Source organism: Lycium ferocissimum, unplaced genomic scaffold, assembly GCF_029784015.1.
Source record: "Lycium ferocissimum isolate CSIRO_LF1 unplaced genomic scaffold, AGI_CSIRO_Lferr_CH_V1 ctg3911, whole genome shotgun sequence".
Taxonomy (NCBI): domain Eukaryota; kingdom Viridiplantae; phylum Streptophyta; class Magnoliopsida; order Solanales; family Solanaceae; genus Lycium; species Lycium ferocissimum.
This window is the reverse complement of record NW_026725524.1, coordinates 20,579-36,585: the sequence shown is the minus strand read 5'-3', so window position 1 is coordinate 36,585 and position 16,007 is coordinate 20,579. Positions and strand designations below refer to the sequence as shown.

The 16,007-nt window shown below is 33.3% G+C and overlaps 1 pseudogene; it reads left to right on the top strand.

Annotated features, from left to right (window-relative positions):
• The first annotated feature begins 11,751 nt into the window (after positions 1-11,751).
• On the top strand, positions 11,752-15,179 carry LOC132044235 (disease resistance protein Roq1-like; annotated as a pseudogene).
• The last annotated feature ends 828 nt before the right edge of the window (positions 15,180-16,007 follow it).

Genomic DNA, 16,007 nt, shown 5'->3' with positions numbered 1-16,007 from the left:
GGGCGTCACCTTTATCTATTACAAACTCCTTATATTCCTTCAATTTTAGAAATTTGATTTCTCTTTCAAGACTAGATGTTTTGGATTTGATTTTTAGTTTGGATATGGATGTTTCAATTTATATAAGAATACCATTCTTTATGATTTTGGTGTTCTTATTGACGGTTTATATAAATTGAAATTCAATAATGTTTTTCTAAATTCTTTTTTGCTCTTCATCAAAATGTTGGAATTAAACGTAATTCACTAGATGAAAGTTCTGCTTACTTGCAGCACAGATTTTTGGATGATATATCCAAAGAAAGGTTAGAAAGATTAGTAAAGAATGAGATTCTCTCGAATCTGGATTTTACTGATCTTGATATATGTTTGGATTGCATTAAGGGAAAGCAAACCAGGCATACTAAGAAAGGCGCCACAAGAAGCACCCAGCCTCTTGAAATTATACACACCAATATTTGAGGACCCTTTAATGTTCCATCTTTTGGTGGAGAAAAATATTTTATCACTTTTATTGATGATTTTTCACGTTATGGATATATCTATTTGCTGAAAGAAAAATCTCAAGCAACGGATGCCCTCAAAGTGTACGTCGATGAGGTTGAAGGGCAATTAGATAGAAAGGTGAAAATCATTAGATCAGATAGAGGTGGTGAATATTATGAAAAATATAACGAATGTCCAGGTCCATTTATCAAGTTCCTCGAGCAACATGGCATATGTGCACAATATACTATGCCAGTGACACCTTAACAAAATGAGTTTGCAGAAAGGCGTAATCAAAACACTTATGGATATGGTTAGGAGTATGATAAGTAATTCCTCATTACCCAAATATTTGTGGATGTATGCTCTTAGTACCGTTGTGTATTTATTAAATAGGATTCCTAGTAAGGCAATTCAAAATACTCCTTTTGAATTGTGGACTGGAAGGAAATCCAGTTAAAAGGCATATGCATGTTCTGGGATGCCCAGCGGAGGCTAGAATTTGTAATCCACATGAAAAGAAATTAGATTCTCGAACAGTAAGTGGTTACTTTATTGGTTACCCAGAGAAATCTAAAGGGTATAGGTATTACTGTCTGGACCATAGCTCAAGAACTGTTGAAACCGGTAATGCAAGATTCATTGAAAATGGTGAAGTTAGTGGGAGTGTTGAACGACAAAGTGTGGAAATAAATGAGGTGAGGATTAATGTTCCATTAACCATGAATGTGCCTACTTCCACACCAATAACAAATATTGTTCCTGTTGTCGAAGAACACTTTGACAATATTGAACAACATTTGAATGAAACACTCCAGGAAGGAACTAACTCACAAATATCTGACACAAATGAAAAATGATTACGTGGTTAATTTACAGGAGTCAGATTTTTGAGATTTGACTTAAAAGATCCGGTTTCATTCATAGAAAGTACTGAGTCTTATAATGAATTGATGCCATGAAAGGAGAGTTAAAATCCACGGATACAACAAAGTCTGAGATCTCGTTAAATTGCCAGAAAGTTCTAAAAGAATCGATTGTAGATGGGTCTTTAAGACCAAACGTGATTCAAATGGCAATATTGAACGATATAAAGCCAGACTTGTTCCCAAGGGTTATACTCAAAAAGGAGGCATTGATTATAAAGAGACCTTTTCACCAGTCTTAAAGAAAGACTCGTTAAGAATTATTATGGCTTTGGTGGCTCATTATGATATAGAGTTACACCAAATGGATGTGAAAAGCTTTTTCTTAATGTAAACCTTGAGGAGAAAATTTATATGGACCAACCAGAGGGTTTCAAAAATCAAAGGAAAAGGTCAGATGGTGTGTTTATGAAAGGAGTCAATGCATGGGCTTAAATATATCTCATGACTATGATATATTAAGTTTAATAATACTGTAGTATCTTTTGGATTTAAGAAAAGTATCGATAATCGGTGAATATACCAGAAGATCAGTGGGAGTATGTATATATTTTAACCCATATGTTGATAACATATAATTTGTTGCTAATGATTTGGTGATTTTGCATGAAAGTTCTCTCAAAGAATTTTTAAATGAAAGATACAAGTGAGACATCCTTTTGGCATGAATGAAATATTTCTTGATAAGTCATATTCATTGATGGATTGTCTCAGAAATTGTGTCTCTTAAAACTATAGAGAGATTGCATAAGTATTCACCTATAATTTATCACTTAAAAGATGCATAAAGTGTTGTGGTACCCAAAAGGAACAAATGATAAATGTTTATGTATATGAGATCCAATATAATGGCACTTGATTGGATACTCGGATTCAGTTTTATCAAATATTTTTGACAGTTAAAAATAACAAATAAAATCACACTTAAATACTTGTTCCTGTATGCGAAGGAACAATGGTGTGAAATAACGTTAAGTAAATTGTCATTGTATTACCATTCATGGAAGTGAAATTTGTGATATTATGTTTGAAGTCACTATTCACGTTTATGATTGCAGAATTTTATTTCAGGACTTGGGGTGGTCGACGCCATTACCAAGCCGCTGAAACTTATGATGATTAGTCTGCAGTAGTGTTCTTCTAAGAATGACAAGTACTCTAGAGGTACCAAACTTATGAAGTAAAAGTACTTTGTCAATAAAGAGAAGATTCAGAAACAAAGAGTGTCTATTAAAATGATCTCATGATTGTAGATCTATTAATGAAGGTTTACAACCAAAGACATTTAGAGAATATATACATATAATGAGTCTTGGTTGTACTTATGACTGATGTACTTATAATATTTGACACTCTGAGCTCAATTATGTGTTTCTAATATACATTAATGAATTTCCTATTTCTCATAAGGGTGTACACATTATTGTTTTGAGATATTACAGGATCAGTCTCAATGAGACATTATTGTGGACCATAATGTTAAATGTTTTATAGCTTATGAACCTGGTATGAGAAATTACTAGTGTTGTAGTATATGAAAGGGAGTACGTAGCACAAAATTATGTATAACCGCCATAACTCGCATTAGTGGTTTGTCATATTGTGGTATGTATGATGGACATTATAGAAGGGATTTATTTTATGCGCAATTAATGTTTATGTCATTTAATATTAGGGTTATGTGGTCATTGGGCCAAGTGGGAGAATGTTAGAATTTTATTATTCTTATGTGTGGCCCAATTAATGTAAAGCCCATAACTAATATTTAATGAAGAATAAATCTCATCCGTTAGATCGGTTACTTGATGGACGTACCAAATTAAGTCTCAACTCCTATAAATTGGTCCTCCCTCCACCCATTAGTGTTACCACTTATTCTATATACTTCTTCCATCACTGACGGCTGTGGTAACGTAAGGCTAGGGTAAGGAGGTAGAAACCAGTTTATATATTTAACGCTTCCGCTTTCTTTGTGATAATGTCTTCCGCACAAGGGTGTTGTTTCTATATAAGATTATTGTGTTCAAGATCCTGGTATGCATTAAGTTAATTTTATATGGGTATCAAAGGTATTAACTTAGAAGGCGTTAAATTAAGAATGTAACTCGTAGTTTCTAAGACATATCCCAAAACTAAAAAGCAAATATGAATAAGTCAATCATTAATCTTACCACCTTCATAAGAGTCATATTTCTTTTCTCTTCCATACCAATCTATTGTAGAATACTTGGTGTAGACAATTGAAATGCAATCCCGCTATCTTATAAGTAACTAATGAACTCTGCAAAGAGGCACTCACCACTACGATCAAATCACAGTGACTTAATATATTTTTCATGACGCTTTTCATTTTCACCTTAAATACCTTGAAATTTTCAAAGCATTCGAACCTATAGAGCATCAAATACATATATTCATATCATGAGTAATCTTCTATGAATGTCACAGAATAATCAAAATCACCTTTTGCCTTGAAGTTCATTATACCACACAAATCAGAATGGATTGACTTAACTATCATTAACTTTATTTCCTTTTAAGAGAAAAGGTCTCTTAGTCATTTTTCCTTCTAAATAAGACTCACAAGTTGGTAGTGCCTCCACTTTCAATGAAGTTCAAAAGTTCATCATTTGGCCAACTTCGAAATCCTATTCAGATTAAAATGACCTAGACACGAGTGCCACGAATAAGTTCATTCAATTCACCAAAAAAAATTCTCTTATGGGACAGATTAACATTAGTTAGTTTAGAAGAGTTATTAATTTAAAGTGTCCACGCATCATGTACCACAAGAGATAAAATGTTAATCAAACTAATAACACAAGTGTTACAAGAAAAATAAACTAACTATCCACCTCTTGATTGGTTAGAAACTGAAAATAAATTCTTCCTAACAGAAGTTACATATAATGCATTCTTTAAATTAGTGTCTTATCTCTATCAGACGAAGTTCCTGACTAGTAGTAAGTGGATTGGATAAAGTCTATTGAGAATTTGAGATATAATCATTAAATAGATCATTAGTTATGTAGTAAAAATAATAAAATTCAAAACACACATCACACATACAACCATGCATACTGAATAGCTAGATTCGATAGGGAAACTTAACTACTCATGCAAACTAGATGAGTCATGCCAGATAATTCACCCCATAAATTAAAACAGGACCAACTCAGATGGAGAGTAAACTGCTAATTTAAGTTAGGTAAATATCACTTTTAATAAACCCTAGTTCCATTGAACCAACGTGTAACTCAGTTGGAGAGTCAAGACAAGCTATCAATTAATTAGGGACTGAAGCACAGTAATTTATCATAATAAATCTATCCGATGGGGAAGAAGACCTGCGTCAACATATAAACTCATTATATCACTGTTATATACAATGGAGACCATAGAGAATGAACCCTACCACCACTGTTTGAAGAAATAAAATTTTTATTTAACAAAAAAATTCCAGAAAACAGCAAAATAACCAAAAAACCCATCTAAACGACCCCGGATGGCCAAAAAAGGGCCCAGTTCACGAGCAAAGCTCATGAGTATTGCTCAGTGGGTTGTTTCCGATGAACCTACCAAATTTCGAGTCAATCGGAGTTTGTCAAAAATCAGAATTCCGAAACCATGACCAATTCGGAAAGAGAATTTTTTTTTTCATCCAAAACAAAATTTAAAAAACATATACATTTGCTCAGTAGTTCTTATCACATATCATCATTAGCGTACTAATATACATGAATCAAGAACAACGAACAAAATTTTAAAATATATCTACATAATCTCAGTGTTGCTTTCTGGAAATTAGCGTGTTTATGTAATCATTGAATATAAAATTCAAAACACACCACATAGATATCCATGCATCTTGAACAATAAATTTCAATATAAAAGAACAATTCATGCAATATATATATATGTGTGTGTGTGTGTGTGTGTGTGTGTGTGTGTGTGTGTGTGTGTGTGATGCTAGATATTCACTCTATAAATTTAAAACCAGAGCTAACTCAAACGAAGAGTATGCTGCTAATTTAAGCCAAGTGAATACCATTATCATTATCTCTAATTCCATTGACCCAATATGTAATTCAGATGGAAAGTTAATACAAGTTATCAATAACTAGTGAATATACCTAGTGACAACCCATAATAAATCTATCCGATGGGGAGGAAGACCTAAAGTCAACACATAAATTTATTATTTCACTAGTATTTAGTCATGAAAACCATAAGGAAGAATCTCATCACCATTAGATCATAGCCAAGTAATTTTTCCTAAAAAATTAATTATTCAGAAAACGAAAATTGCCCAACACACCATCTAAACAACCCCGAATCACCGAAAAATAACATGATTCACTGCAAAGGAGTGAGTATTGCTTACTGGGTCATTTTCGATGAACCTATTGAATTTCAGATCAATCGGAGTATGTAAAATTCTTGATCTCCAAAACTATGACCAAATTCAAAAAATAACCGATTCAGGCGATTTAAGGAAAACATAATCTAATCTATATTCTTATCATATATCAATTTCATGTTGAATCATCATGTCTAATCATGTTTCAGATTTAACATAAATAAAACTGACATAAAGAGTAGTTTTTCATACTTAAAACACGTTTTAATCCGAAAGAACAGCCTAAAACTCATCTAAACAGCCTCAAAGATTATTTCTTACTGGGCATTTCCAATGAACACACCAAATTTCAGGTCAATAAGAGTTCGAGAAATTCTTGATCTCCACAACTAACCAAATTCGTCAAAATAACCATTTTAGGCATAGCTAAGGATTAAATAACCTGATTCAGGTTTCTATTCTCCTTTTATAATTATCCCACGAGCTCAAGGCATACATTGTGTCCCTTCTTCTGGCTAAGACACACAATACCTAATTACAACAAATTGTCCTCACAATTAATACACCTGAGAATCAAGATATTACGTTTCTTCTTTTTAGGTGAAACCTCAATATCTCTTCTCATGAATTAATTAAGCGTTACTAGTCTCTATAGGTAAATTTGCTATCAGTAGATAAAACACCACAACTAGTATACACTTATTCAAGAATAATTTTCACAATACATTGAGAATGTTTCAATGACTCAAATAAATAAATAAACCATATAAATGGATCCTATTTATTAATCAAAAAATCTCAATCCATGTATTGATATAATCTCACTTGTATAACACTTTAAGAATTTTCAATGATTCTATCAAATAGATCACTTTAGTGATAACCACTTATTAATCATTAAACTCTTAATCTGTATAATATTATACGAGGAGATGATAATACCGGAGAAAACAATATTCAACTAAATAATCCCTTTAGCAAATTTATTATTCTGATGCTCAACCAAGTCAAAAAATAACTTTGAGGAGATAATTAACATGCTAATCAGTCATTTAGTCACGATAAAACATGGCATAAAAAAACTTGACGACAAAAAAAAAATGAAAATCATTTTCAGATCTTTTGTTAAGCAACAAGTTTGTGAATGAAGCAGAAAACGTGTTCCACTTGGAAATTTTGCCCCCCAGCTGTGCAGCCCAAAACGTTAGCTTTGTCCCCCTTTTTTTTTTTTTTTTTTAAAGTACAAATTAGGGCTACTGTAATACAGAGCCAAGGAATTCCTTTCATAGCAAAAGTTTCCAATGCTCACTGCCGCCACCCAACCCCACGTGAACTCATGGTATTCCACAACTATTTTTTTTTTCTATTCTTTTAGTGATATACATATGAAATTGGATGAAACCATTCATACTGAAGATTTTCAAGCCACAGTGGAACACTTAAAGGATCAGTACGGTACCGGCGACAGCGACTTCAATTGTCCCTTACGTTTCTTATCAATAAACCAAGAACAAAATAATGATACCATGTTTTTCATTCGTTCAAACGGATTCAGAAAAACAAACTAATCATATCCATAATTTCACATATGTATATGTATTTCAGGTTGTCTAATTAGATGCAACTAGGCTCTTGATGCCAATTGATGGAATACAGGCATACGCGGCGGAAGCAAATAGCCAGGATCGAACTTGCATGTAATATAGACAATACATAATCAAGATATTAATCAGCAATAAAATTGATACTTATCTCTTGAAACGTGACCGCGATCAAGAATCGAATTTTCAACCACGAACACACACCATCCACGAGATCGTCATACTTGATTCTGCGTCTTCGCAACTGTGTAACCGGATAATACCAGAATTTATGAAATTCGTGTGGGCGAATTTCTATGGAAAAAGTGTAGAAACTTGTAAAACCCTTAGCCTCCTTATGGAATAAGACCCCTATTTTATAACTACAGGTTTTAGGGTTTTCACCCTTTTCCAAAACCTGCTAGGTCATTTTTTTCCACCAAGAAATAATATTCCATTTAATTCTTTATTATTCGGGCACAGCAGGGACCACTGAATTTAATTAACGAGGCTTCCTATTATGGAATTAATTCGAAATATCTGAATTAATCCTACCATAATAAATTACGAATTACTCCACTAAAAAATCGTAACTGCACTCCTTAATTCAATTTCGAAATTTTTCATTAAATCTTATTTAACTACCCATGTTAAGATTACAGATACTAATCAATTAATTAAATTACTGACAATTTAATTCATTGACTAATTAAATCCTTTATATTTCCGCTTAACTTATGTCATGTGACAGATATAAAATCCACCTGTAGGGTTTTCACATGAGACTTATAAGCATTCATAAAGGGGTATCATCAATCTCAAAGCCGAGACATGAATTCTATCAACTAATTATTATTTCACAAATGTATTTTGCTATTATCCAATTTACCGGGAATACATAGACCCGCAATTGAGTCGTACCTTTTAATAAATTAAAATAATTAACAAATCACATTGATCATAATAATTATATCAAGATTAAGAGTATAAGTACATTTAATGAACTAGAGAATTTATTTTATATATTCAGTACAAAAACACTTATCTCTACTTGGTCCGTTCAATACATACAAATGTACTAGCACAAGAAAACGGAACTATACCGTTCCCATAACGAAGATACATTATATTAAGGGAAAAGGGTCAAAAATACCCCTCTACTTTGGAAAAAGGGCTAAAAATATCCTCCGAACTAATTTTGGGTCAAAAATACCCCTCCCATCCTTAAAGTTTTCAAATATACCCCTGTCTTGAAGGAAATTATCTCCCAAAATAACCCGAAATCATTTTCTAAATCCGCTCCAGCATTTAAACCCGACCCAACTAAATAATAACCCATAAGATCCCCTTTTTCCCCCAATACGTAGGTTTAAAGTTTAAGGGAATTGGGGGAATAAAGGGATCTTATGAGTATTTAGTTGGGTCGGGTTTAAATGATGGAGCGGGTTTAGAAAATGATTTCAGGTTATTTTGGGGGATAATTTCTATCAAGACAGGGTATATTTGAAAACTTTAAAGATGGGAGGAGTATTTTTGACCCAAAATAAGTTCGGAGGATTTTTAGCCCTTTTTCCAAAGTAGAGGGGTATTTTTGACCCTTTTCCCTTATATTAATCTTGTGCTACAATCATACTGATGGCTTTGTCCAAATTCCATCTTAGATTGTGAACATAAACTTTTTACTTATAAGAACCGATGATTTAATCTTCCGTGTATAGCTAAACTCTATATACTAAATCATCTACTATATAAGTAAAGGACACACATACTAATACATGATCTTTATTAAAAATTGAATAAATAATTGTTCTATAATAAATATTATATCCAAACACATGATTAATAGTATATATCCCAACATGAAATACTACTAATATTAGTAATCTGTGCAGCTTATTATAAATACAGGTTCTTTTACAAAGACATCGGAAGCTAAAACATTCATCATTCTTCCAATCATACATTTCTTGTTGTAGCATTCAAACCATGAAAATAGTCTCTTGAAAGAATTGAAGGCCATATAATAAGACTTCATACATTATACAGGAAAATTGAATCCTGCACATTAGATCCAAGCAGAGGTGGCTAAAATGGACAATTGCTCAAAAGACTAAGCTTTAGAACGTTTTAAGTAAAATTAACATTACACAGAGAAATCAGAGAAACGAAGAGAGAAACAGAGTTGGTATTGTTTCTAATTCCAATAAAAACAATTTACACATTTAATTGATCTCAACGGACGATCACAAAAACTTAAAATCAGTATAAAAGAAGATGACCATAGAATGTTTCTATTACTGGTTAGACCATTCAAAAGAAATAATATCAAAAGAATATATTCAAAAAGGAAAAGGAGAAGTTACAAGCCATTTATTAATTCTCTGCAAGCTCTGCTCTCCAGGTATCTATCTACCTTCAACACAACAATTAAATCTCCAAAACCATTTTATACAGAATTGATACATGAAACAATTAGTTACCAGTTACCTTCTTTTGCATTTTACGAATCCGATAAAATAGTTAAAAATTGAAAACTGTTTTTGGATTAAATAATTAAATAAATCGAATTGGCAATTGAAAATGTGTTGTTCTGTTGCGTTTCACGAAATATCATGCCTAATGCCTCCTCCTTCCAATTGATTCTACCCCCTTCCTCTCAAATTATCTGTCGGACTGTGATGTTTCTCTTTTAAGCGCTCCTCAAGTAAATAATAATTAGCAGAGACTTTTGACTATTTTACCTTTATTTTTGTCTTAAGATATAATCTCTCTTCATTGAATATTTAATCTATTTATGTGTGATCTCCCAAAAATTGAAGTGTTTGCAGTCTTCAAGAATAATTATTACTAAGGGTAAAATAGGAAAAAATAGTTAATTTTGTCTTGAACTTATAAAATGACAAATAATTTGAGATATGACTATTTAGAAATCACGACATATAATTTGAGACAGAAGGAGTTCTTTATTAATGGATCTAAGACAACAAAGAATGTGCCAATTTCAATGGCTGATTTACACTAATGTCCCTTTTTAGGCCACCATTTAGATTTTGTTCCCATTTTTAAAAGTTGTGCAAATATAGCCTTTAAAAGATTACCTTTCCAGATAACATTAGACTTGGTTCTAATGTTTGCTCATATGTTTCTCAATCTTACATACAACTAACATTTAAATAACTTACGAAATTTTAGACCGGCCATGATGTAACATTTTCTAATATGACTTTAGTTTGCTCAAAAGGTCACCTAAAAGGTCCATAAGTTATAAAAAAAAGGGGGGGGGGGGGGGGGGGGGGTCATTTAGCTATCGAGAAAGAGACAGTGAAAATTTCTCGATTTCACTTGCAATAGTTTTTTAGTATTTCTTTTGCAGAGGCGGGAATCTTGTTTAGTTGTTTTTCTCTTGTTAAATTAAATTGTTTGCTGAAGTTATTTTATCTGTTGATAAGAAAATTTAACATTGAAAATTACAGAGATGTATTTATAAGCAACTCAAATACCTTATGAGAGAAAGAAAAGCAACTCAAATCATTTTTAGGTTGATATTGCGAAATTATTGAATCGAATTTCAATTATAGAAGTCGAGGTGTAACTAGTGTTTTGTAAATTTTAGGATTTCAAGGATAATGGTCCAAAAAACTTGAACTGTCACTTTTTCGCCAGTTTCACGTCTCAACTGTTAGTTGTTCATTTTTCCTACCTAAACTATGACCATCTATATATTAAAACACATACATAAAACTGTATATTTGCCAGAAGTTGCAATCTTAAAATCGTGATCTCATAAAGTTGACATCTCCATTCGCCTTTGGCCACAAAAATGTCTGTCGTAATCTATTTAAGATCACAATTTCCGAATCACAAGTTTAAAAATATTACTTTATTTCTTAAATTTCGTACTTAATCGAATGTCACAAGTCGCGAACCTGAATTGTAATGGGACTATGGGAGTAGTTAAAGAAAAAGGATTGGAAAGCAAAAGTAACATCTTTTTGAATGTTTCCACTATATCTCTATCAGCTTTCCACTACAATGCATTCAATGGAAAGCAATTCTATCAACAGAAGGAACCAAAACTAATTTCTTAGAAAAGATCATGAACTATGCATGTATTGTGCCTTTACATCTATGGATGTTTGATTTGTAGTGGTCCAAATATTCTAAACGGTCTTAGTCTTTCTTTCTTTTTTCAAAATTTACCTTTAGGATATAGATATAAATTATACAACAAATCTTTAAAAGAGAAGTAAACAAACAAATGAATGAATAAAACAATGTTACCACAAACGTGAAAAGTAGAGTAGCATACACAGAATGTGAAAGATAAAGAAACCACTAGCGCAAATTAAGAGACTAATAAATACATGCAGATAACTTCCCTATCTTTAAAAAATAATCAAAATTGAGTATATACAGCTGCTTCACTGAGCTCTCATTCCCTTAACAAATTGACAAAAAACTATCCAATATCCTTTATTCTTCCAATCTCATCAAACCTTTCATCCATGGATACTTTATTTATTCAAGGAGAATCATCTATATCTTCACACTTTTCTTATGATGTATTTTTGAGTTTCAGAGGTGAAGACACCCGAAAAAACTTCATTGGCCATCTTTATTCCAGATTATGCCATGTTGGAATTAACGCCTTCATAGATGATGAGGAATTGAGAAAGGGTGACGTGATTTCGAGGGAACTAGAGACCGCAATTCAAGAGTCAAGGATCTCTATTGTTGTTTTCTCAAAAAATTATGCTTCGTCTAGTTGGTGTCTTGAAGAACTTGTCAAGATTCTTGAATGCAAAGAGAAGTTAAAGCAGATGGTTTTACCTATTTTCTATGATGTCGATCCTTCTCAAGTACGGAAGCAAACTGGGTGGTTTGGTGAAGCTTTGGCGATGCACAAGGAACGTTTTGGAGCTCAAAAAATAGAGAAGTGAACATGTGCACTTACTGAAGCTGTAAATTTATCTGGATGGGATTTACAAAATGTTGCTGATGGGTACAATTTCTTCAATGCAACTATTTAATTCATATTTGTTACCTGCCCTTATTGTTTATACGGTGTAAAATCTATTAAAGAGAGCAAGTTCTATGCACTAAGCCGCTAACGGTGAAATAAATATTTACACAATCCTGTCATTTATTAGGCAATTACAATTAAATTTCTTAAAAAGCATTAATGGATAATCGGGTAAAAATGGTAATTCTGCTATTAGAAGTTACAATTCAGTAATAAAATATAAACAATTGTACATCTTCAATATATATAACTTAAATTTCCTGTGAAGAGATAAGTCATCTATTTTACTCCTTTAGATTGGATCTCCTTATCAGGTTAAAATTGTGATAACTGCTTAGCTGTTCATCCTACCCTATAAAATCTTATGTGTTGGCTATATTGAATTTGATTTGTCCATCAAATATTTTAAGTTATCAAAGTTTTATTTACTCGTTCTTCAAAATTAGGCATGAATCAAAACTTATTGGAAGCATTATACAACAAGTCCTACAAGAGGTGAACCGGACACCTCGGGATGTTGCCTGGTACCCAGTTGGAGTAGATTCTCGTGTCAAAGATATAGAATTGTTATTGCAAAGTGGATGTGAAGATGAAGTTCGCATGATTGGCATATATGGAGTTGGTGGAATTGGAAAAACAACTCTAGCAAAAGCTATCTACAACCAAAAGTTTCGACTAGTTGCTTTCTTTCAAATGTCAGATCAGAAGCTGAAGAATTTAATGGTCTAGTCAAGTTACAAGAGAATCTTCTTCATCAAATCCTCAAAATTAAGGACGTCAAAGTTAGCAGTGTTGCTGAAGGCATAAATTTAATCAAAGCAAGACTTCGTTCAAAAAAAATTCTAATTGTTCTTGATGATGTGGACCATATAAACCAATTAGAATCCTTGACAAGAGAAAGAAGATGGTTTGCTTTGGGTAGTTTAATAATTATAACAACCCGAGACGAGCATTTGCTATGTGAGCTTGGAGCAAATGAGAGATATGAGGCCAAACTCTTACAAGACAATGAAGCTATGCAACTTTTTAGCTGTCATCCTTTTAACAGTCCTTCTCCACCACGTGATTATGTTAATTTGGCTCAAGACATAATCAAATATTCAGGTGGGCTCCCATTAGCGCTTGTGACATTGGGGTCACATTTGCGAGGGAGATCCATAGAAGAATGGAGATACGAATTCAAGGAACTAGGAGCAATTCCTCATAGTGATATTCAAAAGATTCTCAAGGTTAGCTTTGATGGACTTGATGGTGATACTCAGGGTGTTTTCCTTGATATCGCATGCGCCTTCCATGGGTTTCCTGAGGATGAAGTTACCTAGACATTAAATGCATGTAGTTTTTATTCTGAAAGTGCATTCACAACCTTAGTCCAAAAACACTTGCTCCAAAGGGATGGATGTTATTTGGTGATGCATGATCTAGTGCGAGATATGGGAAGAGAAATCGTTCGCTTGGAATCACCTCGAGACCCTAGCAAACGGATTAGATTGTTCAGCCCTCAAGAAGTCCGTTATATTCTACAAGAAAATAAGGTCAGTTAACAATTTATCTTTATCTTGGTTATACCAAAATAGTCTTTTAAATATAGTTCAATATATATTCTATTTTTCATTGGTACTATTATCGCGTTTCTGGATGCTATTTGTCCTGTTTCTTCATTTTTTTTTCTTTTGGTACTATTTCTTATTGAATAATCTTAGCTAGTGTTTGAAAGATTGTCATCTGAGTTTGTTGGACCATCGATTTGTATTAAGCATTTTTCCCTCTTAATTTCTCATACTTAACAAGTTAACACAGTCTTATGGTACTTTTCTTTTTTTATTGAACTACAGGGTTCCGAAAATGTAGAAGTATTGATGGTTGATCCACGGGTGTTAAGGGGCGTGAACTTGAGCACTAAAGCATTTAAGAAAATGAAAAATCTTAGGTACTTAAAATCGATGAATTAGACATTGGTGGGGATTTTAAGCTGTTGTCCAAGGAGCTCAGATGGTTGTCTTGGCAAAAATGTCCTTTAAGATGTATATCATCAAATTTTCCAGCTGAGAATCTTGTGGTTTTAGATATGCAAGGGAGTAATATCCAAGAATTTGGTTTGTTACTCAATTTTACAATTTCATGTATACTGTTATTGCAACCGAGTGAAAGAATATCTAACTTGAAACTATATTTGGTTTACTTTTAGTGTTGTAAAAGTTTGAAGAGGCTGGATCTCTCTTTCTGCAAGCGCCTCATAAGAACTCCAAACTTCGGTGGTTCACGAAGTCTGGAGACTCTGAAGTTTCGAGGTTGCTCAAGTTTGACGAAGATCCATCCATCAATAGGAAATTTGTACAGAGTAATTTATCTAAACTTGGGTGGTTGCAGAAAGCTTACGGATCTTCCAAGCAGCATATGCCGGCTAAAATCACTGGAATCCTTGAACATTTATAGGTGCTCATCTATACAAACACCGCCAGTTGAACTTGGAGATATGCAAAGTCTCAAAGAACTTCATGCATTTGATGCGGGTATAAAACAATGGCCAAAAGGAGATTTTTCTCGAAGAAGAGTCTGTCGCCTACAATCCTCGTCATCAACTTCTGTTTCGTGTTTGTCTAAGACAGATTTTCTTAAGTTTATTGGGAGTTTATACTGCTTACAAGTTTTAGATTTGAGTGGCAACAATTTCCACTGTCTACCCTTCGGTTTTTCGAAGTTAAGATTCTTGAGGTTCTTTCGTTTGAATGACTGTGAGAATCTTCAAACGCTTCCATCGTTATCAAATTTAGAAAATCTTCAGTTTATTTCACTTGTAAATATAAAAAATAATGTTGTTGATGGAAATCGAACCTAAGATGCGAGAGACAATTTTGAACACCTTAGACCGCCTGAACTAACTTTTTGCATATGGTCAGGGTGTTTAAAAGTTAATATATGTATATAAACACAGAAAATCTATCCTACATATACACTATTATTTTTTGCCAAGGGTGTTTGGGTGAACACCCACACCTCCACTTAAATCTACCGCTGGTGACAGGTATCTGTGGAATTAGTCGAGGTGCACCCAAGTTGGTCCGGGCACCATGGTTATCCAAAATAAATAAATAATAATAATAACCTTGCGTCTTTGTCTGATGAAGCACGGGCTTGAAATTTATCTCCAATGCGATGAGATTCCAGATTGGTGCAACAATAAAGTAACAGGTTCATCTATCTGCTTCACTATGCCGACACATAATGAGAACTATAAGTTTTTGGGAATGATTGTCTGGCTTGTTCGCAAGTTTGTCATTAATGCACCCTCTTCTAGTGGTGCACAAGGCTTCTGCTGTAGTATTGCCAACAAAAGATCTTTACGTTTCTGCTGGCCTTACGATGGTATAATACCCGATGGACACGTAGATCAACTATCATGTGTACTTTTCAGATCTTACTTACAACCACCTTTTGACGGGCAGATGAAGGGCAGAGAACAGAAACTTGCCGAGTTTGGTGAAGAAAATATAGTAAATAAGATAGGGATCCATCTGTTATATTTGGACCAACAAGGCATAGTTACATCATTGCCAGCAATGGTGGATCATGGAGAAGCCTGAAAATAAATGGAGTCTCAGTTGAAGAAACAGTCCAAATTTGGAACCTGA